The sequence below is a fragment of the Monodelphis domestica genome, chromosome 1 (genome assembly GCF_027887165.1).
Source record: "Monodelphis domestica isolate mMonDom1 chromosome 1, mMonDom1.pri, whole genome shotgun sequence".
NCBI lineage: Eukaryota > Metazoa > Chordata > Mammalia > Didelphimorphia > Didelphidae > Monodelphis > Monodelphis domestica.
Genome location: NC_077227.1, coordinates 751,204,719 through 751,211,008, shown reverse-complemented (window position 1 = coordinate 751,211,008; position 6,290 = coordinate 751,204,719).

Genomic DNA, 6,290 nt, shown 5'->3' with positions numbered 1-6,290 from the left:
GGGAGGGGGGAGATGTTCAGACCTGGAAGGATCAGGATTTAGGGAGAAAGTGGCCCTGGCCTGAACTTTTAAGGCTACAAGGGGCCCTAAATGAAAGAAGCAAAGAGGGAGGGAGTACTTTCCAGAAAAGGAGAAATACTCGTGCAAATGTACAGAGATGTGAGGTCATGCCATGTATGAAGAATAGCAAGACTGCTAGGGGACACATGAAGGGTATAAAGTATATAAAGGAGACCATCTGTGTGCCCACACACATACAGATCCACATTTACATACATACACTAGTATAATCACATACATGTTCATATATGTATGTATATGGAGATGGAGACATAAATAAAGACAGAGACAGGAAAAGTGGAAAGGTTGGTTAGAGAGCCAGCTTGTGAGGGTCACTAATGAGCTTCTTACAAATGCATGCAAGCATCCAGGAGAAAGTAGGCTCAAGCTTACAGAGAACATGTGGCAAATGGGTCACTCTCCACATCTGGTTTGGCTGCCCTTTCTCACCTTCTTGCGAGGCTTTCCCAAAGTTCTCTTTAAGCATTATCCTACTGAGTTCCTTGTCAATACTCCTTCTAAAAAGCTAATTTGTTGCTTAGACCAACAACACTAACTAATAAGCATTGAAAAAAGTTGGGGCTTGTGAGGTATAGTACTAGTGTCTAAGATGAGCCCCAAGAACCCCAAGGGTTCACAGTCCATAGCTTAGGTCGTGAGACCTAAGCTGCCAGGAGGAATGAGTTTTGGGGAGAAGAGCTCTGGAATCTGTTCCTAGATGGTCAGATATAAAGAAGAATCCCTGGCCCTGAGGAACTTACGTTCTACTGGGAGGATAGCCTATGAAGTGGAGACATCGGTCTTTGACTTGAACACTTGAAGTAATAGCCAAAGAGTGTGAAGCAACAGGCCACCACTAGTGTGTGCACAGCTCTGAGCCCTTTGCATCCTTTTCCCCATAGTGGGGACAATGGCTCTCCGACTCGTAGACCTGGAGATTGGATGCAAATCAGAGATTTGATTTGCTACGGCCTGAAGTTTGGTCCAGAAGAAGCAACTGAAGCTTAATCTTACTGACCTTCTGGGCTCAGGAAAGTCACTGAAAAGAAAAGATGTCAGCGTAGGCAGTGCTTCTCCCAGTAGAAGACAAAACAGAGTAGAAATAGAAACGCCACGTCCCCGATCTTTAAATATCAGCAACACCATATCTGACAGAAAATTGGGGTAAGCCCTTGGGGCTGGGGCTGGTGTCATATTCTCCTGGAATGTGAGTTCATATCTTTCCAGAGACCCTTACAGATATTAAATTTGGCTAATGGACTCTGGGGAGCAACTCTGGAAAGAGCACTTAGCCTTTCAGGGCAAAAGAAGTAAGGAGGGCTTGGCCTGAATTTATTCTGGGCTCAAATCTTAGCAGTTCTGGCTACATTCACACGTCTGGCTTGACAGCTCAGGGGTGAGGGCAGTGGGAGTAACTTCCCCATGAAACCTCAGGCCACTTCTTGCTCAATTGGAGAGGGCAACTGGCTTTGAGAGTCAAAATACCTGACTTTTGGTCAAGACTTAGCCACTAATTTCCTGTGTGAAATTGCATAGCTCATTTCCTCTCTTGGGATCAGTTTCCCTACTTATAAAATAAGTGAGTTGATCTTGATGATCTCTGAAGTTCCTTCTATATTTAATGGCCTCAGCTCTAATCAAACATATGGCTTCAGCATTCTATGTTCCAAGATCCCTCGCAGCTCAGACATTCTCTGTTCTATATAAGGGCAATTTTAGCTCTGACATTCTCTGTATTGCTTGTGACCTCAGGAAAGTCATTTCTAATTTCTGCATTTCAGTTCTTCACTCATAAAGTGAGAGAGTTATACTAGATTAACTCTAACTAAAATAAAGTCTCTCCTGGTTCCAATGGTCCAAATAAAAATGCCCCTCTCTGTAAGCTCCATTCCAATGGATAACTCATTTGTGTTAAGGGTAAAATTTAGGGTTGAGACTCAATATATATTTTTTTGTGGTCACCAGGGATTTAAATTCTAAATCTCAATGAAATACTCAAGTCAGAATGGAATTTATGGAGGTTTATTTATAATAGAAGGAAGAAATTAAGAATGAGGGAGAGAGAGAGGAGGGGGAAAATATCTGCACTGGCCTGGTCTGAGCCAGAGGGAGTTCAGAGGCCTCAGCCAAGGGGCCTTCCCAGAAGATTAAATCTAGCTTGGCTTCGAGCCACAAGACCTCCTCCAAGATGAGGAGCCTCCTTGGAGAGACTGGTGCCTCCAGAAAGAGCCAAGGAAAAGGGGAGTCAGCCTTAACACTCACCACGTGGTCATCTCAGGGAAGCAGTCTGAGGTCCTACACTCCATCCCTCCAAGCCAAGTTCCACTGCCAAAGTCCAAAGTCCCTCTCACAGAAAGTGATGCTAAATATATAGACAGTTCTTCATATCAATTCCTGTGTCTCACATGTACCAATGGTGGCTTAAACTTGCCTTTGGACAGTCCAGGGGATAAGTCAGTTGTTTCTGATTTGTCACTTGCTAGCACATGAGAGTCATAGGCCGTCCTCCCCCACACTTAATCCTTAAGTGGGGATGTCTACATTCCTGTTTTTGTTAGACTAAGTAGGGTGGAGAAAATCTAAAATTCAAATTTGTTTCTCCTCTTTGTGAGAAAGATGGGAGGATGTGGACTCAAGGATAGTAAAGTTAAAAGAAACTGGCTTAATGGATAGAACTAAAGATTTGTTGTTAATGGTTTCATGTGCCACCCTGGAGAGAGATGGTTAGTATAGTTCACCTAATATCTAAGATCAGTTAGTCCAAGGCTTCTTAGAATTTTTATCCATGACTTTCATGAGCATAGATGACATGTTAATCTAAAATGAAGATGACAAAGATCTGGGAAGAAGAAACAACAAACCAGATGACAGAATGAAGTCAAAAGACCTTCCCTGGCTAAAGCAATAGACTAAAATGAATAATAATCATTTTAATTGGTGTAGTCCAGGTTCTGAAGCTACTATCCCAACTCTGTGGCACACCAACAAGTCAGGTCCCCAGACAATGGCTACTATTTCTTCTTTCATGATTCTAGGGGTACACTCTAATGAATAGGAGGTGTTTTCTAGGACTATGACCCATGGGCTCTCACTGAATTCTTTCCTTTTCAGATATCAGATAGCCAAACATATATCTTTTATCAAGGAGTATTTATGAAGGTATTATTGAAAGAATAGTTTGTGCAACACCAAAATCTTTGATCTATTTGCCCATTAGTACATGCTGAGTCCATGGTAACGAGGTTTGATGTTTATAAATTATATAGGACAAAGAAACAGTTCTTGGTTGCTCAAAGATCTTGTCTCCCCAACATGGAATCATCTGAACTTTCCCCTTATAAATGGTATACCCTTGGGGCAGCTAGGAAGCTCAATGGATAGTATGCCAAGAATTCTAGAGTGAGGAGGACCTGGGTTCAAATTTGGCCTCAGGCACTTCATTGTTGTGAGACCTTGTTCAAGTCATTAAACCTCAATTGCCTTGCCTTTATTGCCTTGGAATAGATATTTCACATCAATTCTAGGATAGAAGGTAAGGTTTTTAAAAAAATAATAATCACATAGCTTTCACTGAACTCCTTATAGAATCCTAAAGCTCTTTCCTCAGTGTGTCGTTTTCTTGCAAAGTAAACACTATCTCTAGTCATTGCTGTTCTTGAAATGCTTCTAGGACATCAATAAGAAAGCCAAATTCCCCTACTCTATCCAGTTCACAATGTTGTCCTTTGATCAAGGTGATGAGGAAGGGATAGAGGATCCAAACTTTCACCTTTGAAGGAAAAACCTCTCAGGGGAGATGCTTGGCGGGAACTTCCCTACTCTAAGCTACTGTTGTTATTCAGTTGTTTCAGTCATGCCTAATTCCTCATGATCTCATTTGGGTTTTTCCTGGGAAAAAAATTGCTGGAGTGTTTGGTTATTTCCTTCTCCAGTCTATTTTACAGATGAAGAAACTGAGGCAAATAGAGTTTAGTGACTTGCCCAGGTCACAGCAAATAATTGAGGCCAGGTTTTTTAATTGAAATTTTTTATTTAATTAATTAATTTAGAAGATTTTTCCATGGTTACATGATTCATGTTCTTTCCCTCCCCTCCTCCCCCCACCTTCATAGCCAACTTGCCATTCCACTGGGTTTTACATGTATCATTGATCAAGACCTATTTCCATGTTATTGATATTTGCACCAGGGGGATTGTTTAGAGTCCATGCCACCAATCATATTCCCACCGACCCATGTGATAGAGCAGTTGTTTTTCTTCTGTATTTCTAATCCCACAGTTCTTCCGTGTTCTTTCTCATAATCCCTGAGGCCAGTTTTGAACTAAAAATGATATCTTCCTGAATCTAGACCCAGCACTCCAGACACCACAATAATCAATGAATTTGATTGAAGATCCAAAGAGCATGGCTGATTTTCTTCATCCATTCCTGAAATACGTCCATATTGTACCCAGTTGAAATGCTTTTGACAGATTGATTCAATGGAAATATCTGGGTTTGGACCTTTTCAGTGCAAACTTCTTTAAGAAGAATGACATCTACACTTACATAGGGATAGATATAAAGTTTTAGAGTGTGTTAAAAAAGAAAAGCACAATACCTTTGCAATGATGAGATGGAGGCAGACAGTGGGTTAACTATTCATTTCAAGATGATCTGGGCCTTTGAAAGGACTGCTAGCTCAATCAATATACATCAAAACCCAGATACTATGGCCAAGGAAATACATGCAAATCAAGAATATAATAATAGAAACCTAAGTGGTATGGAGATGATGGTATATCCCTGTACTCTCTCCTGGTCAGACCAGGTCGAAGCCTTGTATTCACTGCCAAATGCCACATTTTAGGAAGGATAACCTCAAGGCTATGTAGGGCAAATAAGGTGGGACAATGTCTTGACTTCATTCAATAGGAAGATAACTTGAAGGAAAGGAGAGCAATTAGCCTAGCCAAGAGAAGGCTTGTGGGAAGGAGAGGCATGAATTCTGTATACACATATTTAACTGAAAAGTTTTTCAGTAGAAGAGAGATTAGACTTTTCTGAATAGTCCAAGAAGATAGAGCCAACAAGAGCACGTAGAATATGGAAAGAGGACAATTTGGGCTGAAAATAAAACATTGCTTCCTATCCAGGGTACAAAGTGTCAACTCTGAGGTGACTTTGAGTCTAAACCCATGTTACTACCATCCTTCAATTCTGATATCCAAGTAAAATCTAAAGGATGACTTGGTGAGAGTGAGAGTCAAGATGTTTGTTGATGGACTAGATGGTCCCCGAGGCTCCTTCCAGACCTTTGAGACCCTTAAACTCTGTGGTTTTGTGGTTGTTGGATTTTTCGGGGGTTTGAGACTATCACAAATGGTCCCAAACCCCTTTTTCCTATTAATTCCATCAAAGAAGTAGAAATGAGAAAGCTGGGAACTTTTTTTGACATTAAAGAGCAGACCTTATCCTCCAAGGGTTTGGGAAGCACTGCTCTGTTGCTTTCTCATTTGTCTTTGAGATACTGTGCACATTGGAATCACCAGAAATAGAAAGTCCAGAAAAACAAGAATCCAATGACGGAATACCGAAGGTCATGTTAACAACGGAATAGAAAGGAACTGCAGAGGAGTCAGCCTTGAAGGGCAGCTGCAAAGACCCCAAACACTGCTGCTGCCGGCAGCCTGGACTTATTTTTGTATTTCCTGTTGGCTCACAGGCAATGTTGTTATTTAGTTTGGTTTTGTTTCATTTCCTGTCAAGAATGGCCCTGAGAGGAGAATTTGAGTAAAGAACTGGGGATCTGGTTTCCCTAAACCCACAGATTAATTGGCCTAGGAGCTGCCGAGTTCTTCAAAATATCAGGAGAAATGGGACCTCTCTTTGGCTTAGGAGTCAGTTACTTTCCAAGCAGGAGGAGACCTCGAAGGCCATCTTGTCAAGGTTGTCTGTAACTGAACAATCAATCCCTCTACGTGCCTCCAGTTCATATGTCCAAGCTGACCATCTAGCTGCTTCATGAAGTGATGATAGACCCACTACCCACCCCTCAGCTAAAGCATCTTCTATTTCTCTACCATTGCCATGGCTGAGAAGGGTTGAATCTGAATTCGGGTCCTTGCAAATTCCTCCTCCCACAACCTAAAGGCAGGTACTCTCAGTGCTCCTCCTTTACCCCAGGGCCAAAGAGAAATTTTACCAAATCTTCCATGTAAAAATCCTTCCTCTACACCAATAGCTGCCC